Genomic DNA, 17,580 nt, shown 5'->3' with positions numbered 1-17,580 from the left:
GTTGTTCTTTTTATCCATTTTCTGAAAAATGTCTATATAGTCAGATTTTATTCTGTTTTATTTATTAGGTTTTAGTTCATGTTGTTTTAGTACTTAAACTGAATGAAAACGGTGTTGCCTTGGCAACTGTCTGAAATAAAACAAGTTTTGAGTTTGTTTTTTTGTTTTTTTAGATTTAATATAATTTCCGTTAACATTTATTTCGTTTCAAGTAACAAAACTGTTAAAAGTAGTACACAGTGATACTAATTAAGAAAAAAAAAAGTTTTTGTATTATAATTTTATCAGACATAAAATGAAAAATTTAAGTGTATAACAGTAAATCTTATTGGTCGGCAGTCCGAGAGTGCTGTTATTTAGTATAACCGCACTGGAACGGTTTCACTGTTGACCAGAGTATATGAGCGGTAAAAAGTAGAAGCAGAGATTTTGCCTGAAATAAGCAGCAGGTTTTTAAAAGGCAAAAACATCTGTATTTTCTCTCACATTAGGTTCGCTCAGAGCGGGGTTTCTCCGCAGAAGTTTTTGTTTGTTTTTCCTTCCATACAATGGAAGTCAATGGTAACCAAAACTACTTGATTACCAACAATCTTCAAAAAATCTGTATGTTGTGCAAAACAACGACAGTCATACAGGTTTGCAACAACACAAGGGTGAGCAAATATGACAGAATTTTCATTTTCAAGGTTTATTACATGACTGGTCGCCACATAATGTGGCTGATTTCAGGTTTTACAGTCCTGCGGGGACCTTTGACCCAAACACTCATTCCCAAAATGACCAAATACACACATATTTAAACTGAGCCCCACAAAACAGCCTCAATACCAAAAATGGAAAAACAATCTGGCAGATAACACTGTGATACAGTCACCCAAGAATCCAAACAGACTCCACACGCACGAATACACACACACACACACACACACACACACACACACGTGGCAGCGCGATTAAAAGCGCACAGCGTCCATGTGTACAATCAGCTGTGTCAGACCGAGGCGTCTTTCTGCTGTTGCTGTGCTCCTCATCAGATCTGCCTCTCTTAACTAGTTTTCCGCCTGACAGACACAACACACACACAAACACACACACGCCTACCACCATCTGTCCAGGCTATCACAGAGATCACAAGCAGTCTGTGGTAAACCTGTCTTCCCCACAGAAACGCTCTTGAGGTTCCTCAGATGGTCTAACAGATGAGAAGTTAATGACAAAACTGTGGCGTTTCCTTTCAAATCCACGACAAACTTTTATCTCGCGCCATTCTCTCCCAATTTCGCACGGAACAAACAGCCTCGCGCGCTTTTCCTCGTAAAAACAATGCCCCCCCCCCCCCCCAGACAGGAAGAGCACCCCAAACACACACTCCACTCGTGCACAGCGATGACTCATTTCCACAATCCGTCCCTACACTCCCAAACACACTCCAGCCTCCTTTTGTTAAAGCCTCTACAGCAAACACACTCATAAACGCGCGCATGCATTCGCTCGCGTGCCGTAAAGATCAACAGTGGAGTCACCTTTTAATCCTGATCCGCTCTGAACAAGCCCTTCCACATGTACTCCTGTCCTCCCGATGGCAGCGGGTCAGTTCCTGCACTCCAGCCCCTCCATATTCTCGGAGTGACCACAACAACAGAGCTGCGTTCCTCTAGTCTCTCCCTCTCTCTTTGCCTCTCTCAGTTTTCCTAAGCAGGGGTGTGTGTGCGCTGAGACTTAGGCAACCCCTGGAAGAAAATGCAGCGCTCTCTGGGTCCTAGTGCTCGTCTCGTGCACTCAAAAGATGCCATTGTCTGTGGCTCAGGGGGAAGCCCTGCTCACCAGAGGCTCTGAGGAGGCTGCAGGCGGCATAACCGTTAAACGGATACTCCACCCCCAAATAAAAATTTTGTCATTAATCACTTACCCCAATGTCGTTCCAAACCCGTAAGAGCGCCGTTCGTCTTCGGAACACAATTTAAGTTATTTTGGATGAAAACCGGGAGGCCTGTGACTGTACCATAGACTGCCAAGTAAATAACAGTGTCAAGGTCCAGAAAAGGTATGAAAGTCGTTGTCAGAATACTGCATCTGCCATCAGATAACAACTTTATTCAATAATTCCTTTGTTAACAGTCTCCTCTGTGTCTCTCCATATCACCATATGCCGCGTATGCGCAAGGATGTGCTGTTTCTACGTGAATTTAGCTTTGATTTGAAAGAAAACAGCACATCCTTGTGGTGCGGAGGACACAGAAGAGCATACACAGCATACGGTGATATGGAGAGACACAGAGGAGACTGTTAACGTGCTGATTCGAGGACAGTCGGTTATGCCGGTAAATTTAATTCTGTCGTGGAGAATGTTTTTATGTATCTATTATAACGTGATAAATCAAAGAAATAGTTGGATTTATAATTAAGGCTGCTGCAGATCACTGTGAAAAAGTGTCAACAAAAGGTATAAATTATTTTCACTCAGAAACTAATAGTAAACTTCAAAATTCACTCATAAACAAAAAAAAAACCACAAAATACTGAAGTTATTTATAAATATATTAATAAAATACTAATATTTTGAAGTGTCTGAAATGGTATTTTCTGGTAAAACATTCTCCAATAGTCTATTTTATTTACAACTTTATTAACATATTTATAGTCTACTGCTATTGTGTCATTTATAGATGCATTTAAATTTGCTTTACTTTTCAATCTTGTTCACGGTGGCTAAAGGTCTTGAATTACAGATGTATAAAACAACAGTGAAGTTATTCAACAACACTCAGATTCTTGGGTTATTTTAGATGTGCACTGTGCAGTCTGCAGAAAAATATGGTCTGCAGTGGCCATGCATTTTAAAAGTTATTTTTATTTACTGAAATTATTGTGATTGCATTATCAAGGGAAATAATCAACAGTTATGGTTTTTGTTATAATCATGCAGCCCTGACCAAAAACTTTGGTCGAATACTGTAATTTTTGATGAAATCATAAAATCTTAAATTATGATCAAAACTACCAAATATAATCTGATTGGTCATGTCCACTCTTATAAAGGTGCTTCAAAGAGTTTTCAAGCAATGCCATAGAAGAACAATTTTGGTTCCACAAAGACCCATTCAGTCAAAGGTTCTTTAAAGAACCAACTCTTTCTTACCTTTTTATAATCTTAAAAACCTTCTTTCGCCACAAAGAACCTTTTATAAAACAGAAAGGTTCTTCAGATGTTAATTGTTCTTTATGAAACCATTTAGACAAAAAGGTTCTTCTATGGCATCGTCAAGCACCTTTATTTTTAAGAGTGTACATGTTCTTACCAGGTTGCAGGCTTTCTTTGTTTTTCAACAGTTAAAAAGTGGTTTTAAGTCTGTTATTTCTATCTTTTTTCTATAGTGTCGGTAGGAAAATTTTATATAATATATATATATATATATATATATATATATATATATATATATATATATATATATATATATATATATATATATATATATAAAAATAATCTTTTTAAATACATTTTCAGCATCCTGTATTACATTGATAAAAAGTGACAGTAAAGATATGTATAATGTTACAAAAGTGTCTTTTAAATGTTTTTACTTAACATTTATAATGTTACAGAAAACAGTTTTTAACATTGATAATTATATATTTTTATATTAGAATGATTTCTGAAGGATCATGTGACACTGAAGACTGGAGTAATGATGTGGTAAATTCAGCTTTGCATCACAGAAATAAATTACATTTTAAAATATATTAAAAAACAGTTATATTTAATTGCAGTATGATTTTATACCATTATTGTTTTTTTGTTTTGTTTGTTTGTTTATTGTTTGTTTGTTTGTTTTAAATAAAATAAATGCAGCCCTGGTGATAATAAAAGAGAAAATCAAACCTTTTTTGACATTTTTGAATGGTACATATCCACGAGCAGAACTATACTGTATTTTTTGCTTTGTTTTGTCCACAAAATTTATGTCCATGATAATCACTATTAATTTTGGATGGAAGGAAAGCGAGGTTACAATAACAAAGAAAAAAAAATACCTTCCCAGTAATTACGTCTGGATTTTCTATACACCGAAGTGGAATTATTTGAATATTTCCATTACCATCTATACACTTCACCCTTAAAAAACAAAACAAGCTATAATTGGTTTGCTATATAGGCAGTCATTTCTCATTTTCTTCTCAAGTGGGCGGTTCTTGGCCAGAATAAGTGGACCAGACCTTATGCAAACCCATCTATATGAGACGATGGCAGTCAACTGACCACTCAGACACTGGCTGGAGGAAAATATGCAAGGCATGGGTAGAGAAACACAGCATATTTTGAGCACCATGCATGAAGCCGGCCTCTCTGTGCACTGTGTTTCTCAGGAGACTATAATAACAGGCTTCAGCAGAAGACGACATACCAATCTGCTGAGAAGATGCCAAGGGCATTATAGATCTCTGACATTCATAACATTATCCCTCCAATGGCAGTCATACTTCTTTTTAGCGGGATTTAAATGCTTTTAGTTAAGCACAACGTTCGTCATATAAATAAAAGGGTTACCTCCAAAAAGAGACAAAGACATCAACTCCAGGTGAACCACAATTGCAGGGTGAAAGACAAGATGATTGTCTGAGTGATGGATTGAAAGGCTGGAGATAAAGTAAGAGAAGGACAGATTACAGGGAAAGCAAAAACAGGGGGGAAAGAGATCTTGCCCTTGCACGCTCGTCTTCAGCGGCGGCTCGGATCGATAGTAATCCAGAGAGCAGGAGTTGTTTATTTTGGAAAGTCTGAGGGGCCTGAAAGGGTGGCTACTTTCTCACACAGCCATTAATCAGATGGAGGGGAGGACCAGATGTCAATGCCTACATACCACACAGCAGACACACTTCACTGACTTACTGTAGTCGTAGCTCACACGCCCGCTGGCCAGCCCGGCTCCTCCTCTCCCACGCGTGCTGCTGAAGGCCTGTGCGCTCGGCTTAAACCATCTGAAAACACACAGAACACAGAAGTAATCAGGTTATCTAGCAGAGAGTGACCAGTCCTTAGGGGAAACCGACAGCTGGGTTGTCAGATTTTTTCTAAAGAGTATCTGTAGGATTATAAGTGCTGTATATAAACAGAAAGCCATGGTACAGTTTATCATGTTAGTCATATAATAATTAATTAATTAGTAACCATTCATGCCAATCAAGATGTAGATGTGTTTGTTTTTTCATCAGAACAAATCTGAAGAAATTTACAGTAGCATTACACCACTTGGTCACCAACGGATCCAACGGATAGAGTCCAAATAGCAAATAAATACTAGTGCTGTCAAGCGATTAATCATTATTAATCACATACAAAATAAAGGTTTTTGTTTGCATAATATATGTGTGTGTACTGTGTATATTTATTATGTATATATAAATGCACAGATACAGTATGTTTTGAAAAAAACATATATTTACAAATATATATATATATTTAAATTCAAATAATTTATACATATATTTAATAAATAAACATAACATATTTTGCTTAAATATATACATGCATGTGTACGTATTTATATATACATACATAATAAATATACTGTACACACACATATTATGTAAACAAAAACTTTTATTTTGGATGCGATTAATCGTTTGACAGCGCTTATAAAAACTTCCATCATTTAACGTCTTTTGAAGTGAAAAGCTGCATGGTTATAAGAAACAAATCTGTCATTAAAGCGTTTGTAACTTCAAACAGTTGCTTCAGTCCTCTATCCATAATATGGCTTGCAGTGATTATGTTTTGTCTGATTCAGGAGAGAAATAAGCACAGATCAAGCACTGTTTACAAACAGTACAAAACAAATATTTTGGTGGATTTTGATGTAAGAGAACAACAGGGGATGGACTTTTTTAGTGGACGAAGCTTTATTATGGAAACATACATCCATACAACTAATCACAAAAAAATTTAGTCTATTATTGCCCAACTCTAATCTTCTAAATAAATACGTAAAGATATATATATATATATATATTATATTATATATATATATCATATAAATATATATATATATATATTATTATATTTATTGCCCAACTCTAATCTTCTAAAAATATAACTATAAAAATAAATTCAAAAAAAATATATAAATTCTGTAAAGCTGCTTTGAAACAATGTATTCTGTGAAAAGCACTATACAAATAAATTTGACTTGACTTTATGGAGTTCATGTGGGGAGAGTAAGGCGTAACAAAACACTTTACATGGCCAGGGCGACATATAAATTTGTCCTTTAAAATCACTCACTCAGATTATTACAAAGGTTTGCATTATCAGTTGCTCCCTAACACAAACATTTTGTGAAATACTGTCAAATAGCAATACCGAGCGATGCAATGAACTGTGGGCTTGATTTAAAGACCCATGAAATGGTTTTGTGAACTGTAGGACATATCAGGGTCTTAAAAAAGCCAAAAGCCTTAAAGAGATAGTTCACACGGAAATGACAATTCTGTAACCATTTTCTAACCCTCGTGTCATTCTGAAGTGATTAGACTTTAGATAAGACACAAGAACGAACCTCACTGTTTGGAATAATTTGATCTTGTCTTTATGAACTTTAGAAGTGTCAAAGTTTTGGTTACATAATTTGTCTTAGGAAATTCCAAGGTGGAAGTTTTTCATGGGTGTATGCTACATGACATTACAAACTTTTGACATACTAAATATCATTCAATGTATTTTTCAATGCACAGCAGCTTTTTACACATACGTAGTCTAACGCTCTTTTCACATAATTAAATATTCTCAAAATCCAACCTGCTACATGTCTTAATTAAAGTAATGAAATTACTATCTGACTTGTTCTCAGTCAACAGCAAGGCAGAGGCTTACAAAATGGGGCGAGACCCTGCACCAGTACCACAGATAAAGATGCTGAGGAGATGCTCAAATATTGGAAGTTTTAAATTTTTTTTTGAAAGAATAACTGTTGCTATTGTATTTGTAGGTAATAAAGATGTATTATCTTTATCTTTATGTTATTCCAAATAAACTGTGAATAATTTGTTTATTTAACAGCTAAGGTGGTGGTTACAGCATATATCTCATAATACTCTTCTATCTGGCATCCTTCCATTCTACACAGTAATCCATTTCATTTTCAGTAGGTTCGATGATAGGAATATGCGTGCCATCAATGCATCCAACCCCACTGGAAATCCTGAAGGAAATTCTAATTATTGGGTTACTTCCAGAGGTCACAGCAAGATGTTATCAAGTGAACATCATTTATCAGATTAGCCTGACCTGCAGTCCTGTGAAACTCCTCTTTGATGGGTTTGTGCCCAGGAAACAACACAAAAATTCTCATAGAGCGTGTGAGAGCAATGCACACTTACCTTACTAATGTGCTCTGCATCTCCGATGTTATATAGAAAATTACTATTTAAAAATGGTACCGCTCAATAAATATCCAAGTGGATATGGCAAAAAAAAAAAAAAAAAAACTGCCTATGAATTAATGCAACCTCCTCATCCTGAATAAAAAGAGATGCCATTTTTGTCCCTTTGACGGTGTCTGCATGATGAAAATTTGCACCATGAATGAATACCTGCTCTGCAAAAAATGCATTTCTTACTTTGTATTTCTGTCTTCCTGTTTCCAGTCAAAATATCTGAAGATTCCTAAATCAAGATGCATTTTCTACGTGAGAAAAATGACGTAAGATCTTGTTTTCATGGGGGAAAAAAATACAATAATTTAAGTGCATTTTTTTTTCTTATTTTGCAAATTATCTGCCAATGGGGTCAGAAATGAAAAATAATCTTGTTTCCGTTTGTATTAAGATTATTTTTCTTACCCTATGGCAGACAATTTTAGATGTTTTATGTAAAATGCACTCAAAATGCACTTGGTTTCCCCTGGAAACAAGACTTAATATCTTTAATAACTTATTTAGAAAATTCATCTTGACTTAAGAATTTTTAGATATTTGTACTTAAAATAAGACAAAAATTAGGTAATGATGTATTTGAACATCACTTATGCTTTAAAAAAGAGGTAGGAGACCAAAAGAAACTCTGGGTTAACCGAAGAAAAACTGCTCCTGACCAGGTTAGGTTCACAGAGTAAGTTACAACTGACTTGGAGTATAAGTTACCTCTCTTTCAGAAACGGGCGCGACTTACCCAGCTTTCTCGGGTTTGACAAACCTCCCATTCTGAAATGGAAAACCCAGAGTTAACCTTATTTCAGGGTTAACATACTCAGAGTTTTCACTTAACATCCTTTCTGAAACGAGCCTCTGAATACTTATGCACAGCTTTTTGTTTGTAAGGATAAAAGTTCTGGTGTAAAAACATCTGAGAAAGCTAATGCACAGTTTGCTAGTTAACGTAATTTAGCCAAGCCAAGACATGTTAGAGGAACAATTCCTACCCTCAACAAGAACCTTTTACTACCCCTAAAATCAAAGGGTAAAAATGAAAAAAGGCTGACAAAAATGCAGTTTAAACCAGTAATCCCAGTCCTAAGCGCATAACCTTAACCCTAAACTAATCTCAAAAGCTGGTTAGTTAATAGGAATTTTGTTCCAGGACAAGGTCTTGATCCTACATGCTGAAATGCTATGGCATTTTCAGAAACTATAACAGTCTTCCATTTTCATCAATCGTAGTATCTTCGAAAGTAAGGAAGAAAATCACAAACTGAGTTTCGTTCAAAGTGTTCCCTTGCTCTAAAGAGAAGTGTCCTGAATAGCACATGTACCCGAAGTCATTTATTAGTTACAGGGCTGAGTCACTGGCGCAGACTCAAGCTCCAGGGGTAAAAAATGTCCATTTTAAACACTCAGACCTTCAAGCCAGATCACACGCAGAATGAGACTTTATTCATCGTGGCATACAGACACTTTTGGCTCGTGCCAAAATTTCCATCCGATTCATGAAAGACTGAGGTACACGTGTGCTCCTCATATTTAAATCCCCTCACGATCTTCCATTATTAATCATAGACATTAGACTTTTCCAGAAATGCTTTCTAATGTGCATACAACAGGAGAATGGAGGCAGGGGGCTTTTGCCTTGCAGGAAGAGATGCACAAAAGCTCTTTTGTCTTTCAAGAGACCATAGGAAATGATGACCCACTTAATAGAACAATTTGGAATGCTTCTGCATTATGCGTTAAAAAAGGCCTTCCAATGCCGAGAGACAAACAATAAACCAAATCAATGAGGTAGGAAAAAGCAAACAGCGCTTGTGAAGTGTGTGTGTGTGTGTGTGTGTGTGTGTGTGTGTGTGTGTGTGTGTGTGTGTGTGTGTGTGTGTGTGTGTGTGTGTGTGTGTGTGTGTGTGTGTGTGAGCGCAACGTCAGTCTTCAAGTGAAAGCTTTAGTAATGATGACTTCCATCTGCTGAGATGGGCATTGTCACCAACAATCTGGTCACCGACATGTAATTGAGGAGCTTGATATCATCTGCTGTTTGTTTGTTTGTTTGTTTCCCCCATTTTATTTGCTAAACTCTCAGATGGTGTTAATTGCGAACAAATTGCTATCAAATGTTGGAAGAACATCAAATGGGAACAATATGCATGGTTTCTCTAGTATTCATAGAGGTGTGCTTGGTGCTTCTCATTCACTATCCAAGCATGTGTATGAATTTGTGTGTGAAATCTGTGTATGAACGTTAATTTTAGTATCATTGAGATAATATTATTTATACATATTCTAAATGATTTTCATATATAATTTTATGTATGTCTATATAGTTTTTAGTCATTTTTATTTCAATTCAGTTTAGTTTTTAAGTTAAATTTTCAAATTCAAATTATTATTATTATTTTTTATTTTTTTTATTTTAGCGCATCAGGTTAAACTAAATGAAGCTGATAAATGCAACCTCAGCAAGTACAGTAGGTGAAATGAAATCAGTTTCAGGGCTGGCAAAATTATTTCAAAATCGCTGGCAGGCTTTCTTAAAGGAGTCATATGATGTTGCTAAAAAGAACATTATTTTGTGTATTTGGTGTAATGCAATGTACATTATTGTTGCTCCTCTATGCCCTGCCTTCTGAAACGCGTCGATTTTTACAAAGCTCATCGTTCTGAAAAGTGAGCTGTGCTCTGATTGGCCAGCTATCCAGTGTGTTGTGACTGGCTGAATACCTCAAGCGTGTGACGGAAATGTTACGCCCCTCACCATACTGTGATGCCGTGTGCCCCTGCACGACGAGACAAAACCAATAAAACCTATTACAAACAAAGCATTTGTTGCATCCAGTGGGGACATAATTACTGATCTTATACACTCATACCATCTTTTTATTATCTCTCCATCTAAACATAAAAACATAAAACCATGTCTACATTTGTGATCGGAGAAACGACAAACAACAAGCGCTACTCTACACTGCTCAAAACTCTCGTTTGAATCATCAGTTGCAAATCCTGTAAATATGAAAACATACTTACAGGCTGTGAGTCAGAAACACCAGACTGTCCTTGCAAAATGGACCTGCCCCACTTTATGGAAACAATAGTCTTTGTGCCACAGAAACATTGTAGGCCTCTGGTTCAGGAAACAGTCCTCCGTAAAATGCACTGAACAAACCACTGATTTCTAGTTGTGTCCTCTTATGAAAGGCCAAACAAAGTATTTTCGCTTTCACAACGAAACACACAGTGACTCCACAACATGGCGCCGGCAGCAAAAAAGAGAATAAAAGTTACGCCGTCTTTCTTTGCATTAACATTTGGGTGGTGTTATGCAAATCTTCCCACATCATGATGTAGACATGTGGGGGCGTGTTTAAATGAGACATTTTAGGATGGTGTGGTTGACTCTTAACTTGAATAAAGTATATCTCTTTGGATTTGAGACTTTAGTCTTTGCAACTTTACAAATCTTCTTTATCCACTAAGAGCTTATAACACTCCAAAGAGAAAGGAAAAATAGAAATCACATCATATGACCCCTTTAAGATTTTAGTAGCCCAAAATGAATTTAACTATCCTGAATAAAAAAAAGATATCGGCTGAAACTCACTGTGGACAAATCAGCATGAAAACTTCTGTGATTGTATTTTTTTCTTCAAATAACAAGTCAAGAGAGTAGGATTGCAACAGATCACAAATCACATGTTCAGATCATATGACGGGTCACAAATCAGATCATTTTTGGTGAGCAATTTTAAAAAATTATTATTAAAAGAACACTTTAAGTATTTCTTCAATACCACAGCAAAAACTAATCATAGCATAACCAATAAAGGTCCATATTATTAAAGGACACCTATTATGCAAAATTCACTTTTACATGTTGTTCAAACATAAATGCGTGTTGGCAGTGTGTGTACACAACCACCCTATAATACAAAAAATCCACCCGCTCTTTTTTTAATCTTGCATATAAACATGCAATTTCTTTCCTAGCTGTTTACCTTCACAGACATTACTGTATCTGTTTATGTAAATTTTGTGCGTTTTTGACAAAACCTTGTGTGTATTTGAAAGTTTAGGCGCAATAAGACATAAAAGAGAACTTAGACATGCTGTGTGACAACCACTTTCTGAGCGCATGCTTCAGATGTGTGCACTCAGAAAACTGTATATACGTATATTAGTTTAAACTATGATTTAAAATGCATGATTTCAGTGTGACTGACATGATAATCAAAACCAAACAGAATGAAAACATCGCATTTCTTCTTCCACTCAAAGCTGTAAAGGAACATCTCTATTCTGGAAAAGGGGGCGGGGAGCAGCAGCTCATTTGCATTTAAAGAGACATGCATGAAAACAGCGCATTTCTGCTTCCACTCAAAATAGGCATTTTTAAAATGATATAATAAATGGCCTGTGGGGTATTTTGAGCTGAAACTTCACAGACACATTCTGGGGACACCTGAAACCTATATTATATCTTGCAAAAAGGTGCATAATAGGTCTCCTTTTATGACAAGTGAACAATCAGTAATAAAATAAAACAAAATAAAACAAATTAGCATAGATAAATAAAATATAACAAAGCTACAATTAAAGGTCTAATATTAGTTTTCATGCTCAGAAATGTAATACCTAAGTGTAAAATAACACTGCACAGTGTTCACTGTATAAATTAAATATATTAATCTTTGTTAAAGTTGTGTTTTGTCATCCGTCATCATGCAAAGAATCAGCGCAAAGGATCATGGGATCCCGAAGTGTCCATCAGTTGTACCCTACGAAATCCTTCATTCCGAAGGGCCCTTTGAAGTGGCCAGTTTTGAGCACTTCGGTTTGGAACGACCCTTCAATATGGTGGCCATGATTGTTTTCACTCCGAAGAGCCCTTCAGAATTCAATATATCTCATTTGGAATGCACCCTGTCTGTCTGTTTATCTGCTGATATGCGCCATCCTGAAAATATGCTGACACCTAGTGGTGTGGATGTAGCATCATGCAAAAAACGTTTTTTTTTTTTTTTTTCTACTAATCCCATTGTAGAAATTTGCTATTAGCAGCCAAGTATTTATACCACAAACAATAGTATCCTATAACAGGTGACTTACAATGATATAATGTGATTTGGATGGTCATGTGACCTTAATAAGGCGACCCCCAGGAAATGACCTGCTTCATGCAAAATAAGCAAGCTTTTATTAGGCTATTAATATGACTGGAGTCTTACTCTTGTGAGTGGACACCATTATCGGGGGCATAAATGCATAATGCATAAAGGCGGCATTTTTAGCATGCTGTGTCATGCTTAAGATGCTCCAAAAGAGCGCAACCGTCAAACTAATTTATTGTTAAGTGTCTGCATACACAGCGAAACAATGGCAAAGCAGCGCAGTGCATGGAATACAAAAACCACTTTCTGTGAGAAACAGCTCATAAGAGTTTTAATCTTTTTGCAATTATCACTTTATCAGTGTTTAATTGAAGAATTTTGCACATATCACTAAGTAAATCATGTTCTGCTTTGAATACTGCATTTACTTTGTAAGAGGATAACAGTAATGCGAGTAATATTTGATAACCATTTGTGCATGCTCACAAAAATGGCACAATGCATATTAATCAGACTATTTAAACAGACTGGTTCACGCTGTCAGACCTAAAGGACTGTTTGTTGTGTTTTTCTCCCCCATGTCTCCGTTTGATTATGTCATTTGGTTCAGGTGTGTCTGGTTAATTATCCTGATTTGCTCCACTATATTAGTTGTGTTCTGTTCTCTGTTTTTTGTCTGGTCTACTACGTCCCTACATGTGTCTCATGCCTGTTCTGTCCTGGATTTGCCCTTGTGTGGATTTATTAAAGACTGTTTGCATTAATCTTAATCTTCTATGTGTGTTTATCTCACTGTAGTGTGACACATGGCCATTAAACAATCATGCACAGTTTTCTGACACACGACAGACCTCATATTGTAGTTCACGATCCCAGTTTGTTTTGTTTAATCTCATATAGAGGAGATTTCAATCATGATAAGAAAGAGTACTGGTCTTATTGTCAGTGTCACATAATCATAATATATCACTTAAACTCCTCATTAAATGTTATGCTTTTACTGTATAAATAAAAGATGTTTCCCTCCGCCTCTTTTCCATCTCCCTGTGTGGGAATGACATCATCCTCTGGCAGAAGCATCGCTGCTGTTTACGCCACTAATTAAATATCGTTCGGCTTTATATGAGATCTTTCATCAGAACAGTTTCAACGAGAGCCGTAATTAAATGCGGTTTATTACAGCTGTTCATACTGTAAATTAAACTAGGACTAGGCATCTTTAAGTGCGTGTGTGTGTGTGTGTGTATACATGCACACATTCACATGCAAATGTTTATTTGATCATACATACAGCAAAAACAGTAATAATGTGGAATACTGTAACAAATAAAAATAACTCATTTATACTTTAAAACATTTAATTATATACTTTAAAACAAATTAATTCCTATGATGTAAAGCTCAATTTTCAGCATCACAATGCCAGCCTTCATTGTCACATGTTGAAACATACATTATAATGTTGTGATTTTTTGACAAAATATTATAGAGTTTTAATATTGGGGTTTTCTCTGTTAAAGGCCATAATTAATAATAACAATTATTATCTTATCTGTATCAGCCAGAATTGTAATAATCACTGCATTGTCCTTACCTTTATAGTAATTGTTAACTAAATCTAAAACTATTAAAATAATTGAAATGCTTAAAATAGAACTAAAATAAAACTAATACAAATACAAATATTCATTGAAAAACATAAGAAGTTAATCAAAAACTACAATTATAAAACTATAATTTTTTCTAATAATTTAGTTTCTTGGGAACTGAAATAAGTTTATGCTGAATTACTTAAATGTCTATAACTAAAACTGAAATAAAAATAAAGCTAAATGGTGGATGTTTGTGGATTTTCGGATGAATAGAAAGTAGAAATATTATGCTAAAACTTAATTAATATAACATAATTGAATATATATATAAAAAAAATCATAAAGACTATGTTTGTGGATTTTCGGATGAATATAAAATAAAAATAAAATTAATCAATTTGTGGATTTTCGGATGAATAGAAAGTAAAAGTAAAATTAGTCTGACCGCAAATGTTTAGTGAAAGTTAAGTGATTATTTACTCTCTCATGTTGGTTCAAATCTGTATGATTTTTCTTCTGAGGAAGATAAAAGAAGGGTTTAACTGATTTTTTTTCTCTCTCCATATAATGAAAGTCAGATGACCCCATTTGACTTTCATTATATGGAGCAAAACAACAATGAACCTCATTCACTTTCATTCACATTTTCATTTTTGTGAACCCTCTTTAAGAAATTCCTAAATTAACAAAAAGTCAACAAAAGTCATGTGACAATGACCTCTTTTTCCAACATACTTACTGTAAGTACTGTACACACCAACTTTCAGGAAAACAATTTGAAAGCAATCAATAGCAGCACATCACCTTGAATTATTTGTCTGTGGTTTGCAGTTGATGTATATTGATGCATCCCACTGTAACTCCATCACCTGCTGACTGCACGTATTGCTCCGACAGTCTAATGCCCGGCTAATGTATCACTCATGTCTAACCTAACTTCATCACTCATGCAACTAAACCCTGAAGACAGGCCTCTGGATCTGAGTCGGCTCTTCTGATCATTGGTGGCTGGGAGTGGTAATGAGTTTGTAGAGGCACAGCTGCTCATGGAGGAGTCATAGTAAATGAATATCTGTGGCCGTAACGAAGCAGAAAATGACAGTGGAGATGACAGGATGTTGTGGTCAGCAGGCCTCCACCCTACGGTGCCCGCTTGCACTCTACGAGAACGAGACCGAGTCTTACAAGCTGAAATACGGTCAGCTCGGCTTTAATGGACGTGTCTGACAGCTTTTCATTCAACCCGAGACATTCGCTACATGATGATTTATTCATGTAGTCTGAGCTGAATGACACTTTTGTTAATTTGCTGGTTTGAATTTCGGCTCAGAAAACCAAGTGTGCCAGTTTAACAGTGGTTACTGTGTTATTTCCACATCACTGATTCTGCTTTAGAGTTTAAGGTTTCTCCAGTTTGTGAGGATTTTTATTGTTGTTTAGAGCAGGAAAAGTAGGGCACAGAAGGTGATGATGTGGCTGTCGTTTTCACCAAAGTTGTTTTCCCTAGTTACCGCCAGCGCTTCAGAAACATCTTACCAGCTGGACTCGGTTGATTTCTGCACACTATCCACATATAAGTGTTACCGAAGGCAATGAGGATTTGAATAAAATGCTACAACTATATAATATTACAAGTATTTTACTGGTTTTAAACAGGAACCACAGTAAACAGTTCCATAAACAGTGCCTGGGCCTGAAAGGGTTAAAGCAGAACACCATTCAAGACTTTTCTGTACTACGTGAATGATCTGCCATCAGCACAGCATGCCAACACAAACCCCAGTCTTACACACGCACTTGCAAAGGGGCCTTTAACGTGATATCATCTTTATATTCATGCAGACAAATGATATTTCATGCTAAAGCCTTTGCTTTCATGGGTAACGGCACACTGCACTGTCACCATATGGGGAGAAGCAAGCCAAAAGCTCAATCCCAGATCACCCATGCACTGCTCCAGCCCAGCCACAGCAGCGGGATATAATTAGATTGGAAATTACAGAAAGTTACAGGGAGCTAAATCCCCCGTGGATTGCGTGGCTATAAATGTCTTGCAAAAGCCAGTGGATGTATCACCATAGCAACAACCCTCTTCTGCATTCTATTTTGAGGGAAGGAGGAGAATGGTGGAGTCGAGGGGGAAAAATGCAAACATAGCTATATCAGCACTGAAAATGATACATTATTCAAATTGCAAAAAAAAAAAAACCTTTTCACAGGAGAACCGCCGTGAAATTCATATGCACGGTTTGGCTTGGCTTCACAAGGACAACATAAGGTCAAAACAATGGGGTCGTTCATCTTGTTTCATATGTGAAGTAATGCTGGTAACGAATGTAACAAAGAGTCTTTGAATTTTGAATGTTTTGAATTAAACAGCCATTCAAAGGTCAAGAACATTTCATTGATATTTGTAGCATTATGATGATGTTACTTTCCAGTTGCCATCAACCGTTTCGCTCTTATTTTGTATTTTGTTTTAGTTACTGTGTTTTCGTTGCTTGTCATTGCTTATTGGCCCAAGACTCTTTGATATTCTGGTCTGTATACATGACTCAGGTCCTCTGACGCAGATTGGAATTTGTTGCACACGTGTAATCACAAAAATCCGCCGATTTTTTCACATCCGTTCGGATGCACTTCTAAATGTGGTTTTAAATCAGATATATAAACGATATCTGGACATCTGACCTGTGTCATCTGATTCCCATTGAAATTCCAAGCCGTCACAATGCAAGGGCGACACGTTTGCCTACAAAGTTAGCTTTTTAATGTCATATTATGAAGCAGACATGCTCGCACTATTGAAGCAGAAACTTTAAATATTGGTAAAAAATTGCACACATAAAGAAACAGGGACAATCATGTGGATATTAAAGCGATCACCAACAGATTTTTTTTGTGTGTGTGGAATGTAAACAGATATTGGATACCAAATTCTCTAAGGTGAATATGAACAGGCAGAAAAAAACTCACAAATAATCATATATCTGTCCCTATCACAATGAGGATCTACTGCCTTAACAGTCACCTAAAAACAAAATGGACCATGTGCTTGAGTGAGAATATCAGACAACCCTGCCAAGATCAAACTGAGCAAAGGACAGTCATAGAGCACACGGTCTGGTTATCTGAGGACCTGAGCATCCTGACTGAGAGAGCGATCTGTCCCTGACTCACACTGGATTGGATAGTGACAGAACATTTGTTGCACATTTAATGCTCCTGTTGTTATATTTCAATAAAAAGCAGCATACTGAAGCTCCGATAATCCTCTTAATAGCATTAAAATGATCAATTTGCTATTGTCAGGTTATGTAACTGTGTAAAAATAAATTACAGAATATTTGAAGGGAGACACTTAGATCTGGAGGGTTGTTGGGTATCTAAAAATGCCCCGATTTTGTTATATAAACTCCAAAAGAAAAAAAGAGATAAGCACTATTAAATCAAAATGTATA

The 17,580-nt window shown here is 36.2% G+C and overlaps 1 protein-coding gene across 3 annotated transcripts in view; it reads right to left on the bottom strand.

Annotated features, from left to right (window-relative positions):
* The window catches only part of LOC109053997 (forkhead box protein N3-like), a 35,321-nt gene extending 33,390 nt beyond the window's left edge, over positions 1-1,931 (bottom strand). The window contains exon 1 of one of the 3 annotated variants that reach the window (XM_042746370.1): positions 1,910-1,931. The gene's annotated coding sequence lies outside the window, so the exon portion shown is untranslated. Of the gene's footprint in view, positions 1-1,101; positions 1,329-1,523; positions 1,794-1,909 lie in introns of those variants that run through there. The other 2 variants (XM_019071316.2, XM_042746369.1) reach the window with 2 other exon arrangements.
* Positions 1,932-17,580: the final 15,649 nt, after the last annotated feature.

Source organism: Cyprinus carpio, chromosome B20, assembly GCF_018340385.1.
Source record: "Cyprinus carpio isolate SPL01 chromosome B20, ASM1834038v1, whole genome shotgun sequence".
Lineage (NCBI taxonomy): Eukaryota > Metazoa > Chordata > Actinopteri > Cypriniformes > Cyprinidae > Cyprinus > Cyprinus carpio.
Note: the sequence above shows the minus strand (reverse complement) of the source record. Positions and strands in the feature narration are given on the sequence as shown.